Source organism: Penaeus japonicus, unplaced genomic scaffold, assembly GCF_977035675.1.
Source record: "Penaeus japonicus unplaced genomic scaffold, GWHDUDI00000001_assembly GWHDUDI00000039, whole genome shotgun sequence".
Taxonomy (NCBI): Eukaryota; Metazoa; Arthropoda; class Malacostraca; order Decapoda; family Penaeidae; genus Penaeus; species Penaeus japonicus.
In genome coordinates this window covers 2,502,079-2,504,578 of record NW_028234441.1, presented here as the reverse complement: position 1 = coordinate 2,504,578, position 2,500 = coordinate 2,502,079, and the positions used below count along the sequence as shown (strand labels likewise).

The window sequence follows — 2,500 nt, the reverse complement described above, 5'->3', positions numbered from 1 at the left end:
GATTAGTTTGTACTTACTGATTACCATTATTATTTTTATAACGAATGTGTTCCCTGTTCTACGTTTACTGTATGTACTTACCTTTTTTTTAACCGATGATATTTAATATAGTGTGTGTGTGATCCTGGAGAGTGTAAACACAGCGGGAGGAAGTCACTTCCCCCCCCCCCCTAACCCCTCTACACTCATTCCTTATTTCCCGTCTCCCTCAATCCCCTTTCAGTTCCGAAAGATTCCCGCACATCTCCTTATCTCCCCCACCCCCTTCCCCTTACAATCCCTCTCTCTCTCCTCACCCTCCTACCGTCTCTCTCACCACCCCTTTAACCCTCCCTCCTCCCCTCACCTCCCCTCCTTCCCCCCCCTCTCCTTTCCTCACTACACGTTCCTTCTTCTCTCTCTCTCCCCCCTTTCCCCTCCGTTCCCCCTCCCCCTCCCCCTCCCCCACTCCCCAATCCCTTAGAGCCACGTCTGCGAGGCTTAACAACGTTGTCATCTGGTAACACCAAAAGACAACAATATTATGAGTGCATTCCCGCCAACTCTCCGGAATTGGGACCGACGCCTTTTCTTCTTCTTTTTTTTTCTCAAAGGAACCCGTTTTCCGAAATAGCTTTGTTTTAAGAAATCAGGAAGTAAATGGAGAAGAATGATCAAATCCTTCAAAGTTTTAGGATATTTTATTGTGTTTGTCAGTCTCTTTCACTTTTTTTTCTTCTGATTATTTATTATTCTTTATTGTTTTTTTGTTTTTTGTTTTTTTTTTCATTTCGTTCCAAATTGTCATTCCTTAAACGCCCAGCGCGCTCTACATCAGGTCATGACGCCCATGACCTTCTTTTTCCACCTGTCACGAAAGTCTTGGAAAATGCAGTGTTTTCCGGGTAGTGATAATTTCTATATTAGAAAAAAAAACACTAAAAATTGTTAGGTGCTGTAAAAGATGTTGTTAGTTATTTTTGTAAGCGATAGAGAGAGCTTCGTTGAGTGTGAGCGCAGAAACGTTTCCGGACTTCGGTGGTAAACGTTCGCGTCTATGAACGTTTCCGTGAGCGCGCGAGGGCGACTGTGATGGTGATGAGACTGATGATAATAATGATGTTACCTGCCAGACCATTGGATAATCTCTTTGGTTCCATTTATGCTCTACTTTCTTTTTATTAGCTCTTTGTGATTAAGTAATTATTATTTATGTCTTTCCCTCCTTCTCTTTCTCTCTTTCTTTCTGTCTCGTTCTCTTTTGTATTTGTAAGGATATCGCATTTAAGTGTTTAAGTTCTTCATGTTGACTCACGCCCCTTGCGACGTGAGATCTGTGTTGTGTTGTTCTCACCATACTCGAGTTTGATGAACATTATGAACTAACCAAGTCGCGGTCGTCTAGTCAGTCAAGATTGATGGCGAGGAGCTTTTTGTTTGTTTGTTTTTACTGAAAGCCTCTGAACGTCTTTATTTTTCTTTTCAACCAAAGATTAAATGCCTTTTTTTGCAACAAAGGAAGGTGTGTGAATCAAAACAAGTACCTAGGGTCTTAATGATCGCAAGTTCCTCATAGTTAAAAACTGAAACTCACTGTGAGTCAAACGACTGAAACAAAAAAGGTCTTTTTACTGCAGGAAACTTCACAAGCTTTTACGTTTATTTCACACGTCGCTTTTTACCTAATTTGTCAGTGTCTATTACATGAACGCCCAATTTTCGTTCCTACAATTTGAATTCGTCACCTTCAACAGATAAGATCTTTTCTTTTGAACTCGAAGGTCAGACTCGGGTTCAGGCAAAGCGACTTAGTGTGCCTGATTCCCCACCTCAAAAGAGACGGGAAGTCAGGCATGCAAGTCAGCCACTAGTGCTCCCCCTCCCCTCCCCTCCCCACAGCCCCATCTGGCGCCCCACCCCCCCTAAAGCCCCTCCCCATTCCTAGGCTCTGCAGCTGGGGCACAGGCAGACACACAAGGCGACCAACTACTCGTACGTCATCAGAGGGCAAATATATGCATTCTTTTACACTTTTATATAGAAAATAATGTGTATAGTAGGTTCCTTCAGTGGCAGAATGTGTGATCAAGTGACCTACGCTGTAAACAAGTGAAAAAAAAAACGATGGTACCACATATATATAAATATATATATATATAAATATTTAAGGATTTTATGTCTTGTTTCTACTTAAATCTCTGTTAGGCTCAGTGTCTTGAGTTTGTTCAAAGCCGTCATGGTGGTTTTAGTACAAGAGTTTGGGCGAGTTGTCCAAGAACTATAGCTTTGTGAATAGCTTAGCTTTTTTTAGGCAGTAAGGTGACATTTCTGTTGTTGCATGTTTTGTTTTGGATGACTTGCCCAAATAGTTTTGTCAAAGTAAAATTAGACACCAATAAAAAAAAGGTGAAGTGTTAAAAAAAAGTAAGTGAATAAATATTGACACAGACGACGAGGGTGATCCTATAATGAATAATGATGATGATGATGATGATGATGATGATGATGATAATAATACCAA

At 41.0% G+C, this 2,500-nt stretch overlaps 1 protein-coding gene across 14 annotated transcripts in view; it reads left to right on the top strand.

Moving 5' to 3' along the window:
- The window catches only part of LOC122246317 (one cut domain family member 2), a 274,011-nt gene extending 271,525 nt beyond the window's left edge, over positions 1 to 2,486 (top strand). For all 14 annotated transcript variants that reach the window (XM_086533403.1, XM_086533417.1, XM_086533414.1 and 11 more), the window contains one exon: positions 1 to 2,486. This exon is cut by the window's left edge and continues 1,846 nt beyond it. The gene's annotated coding sequence lies outside the window, so the exon portion shown is untranslated.
- Positions 2,487 to 2,500: the final 14 nt, after the last annotated feature.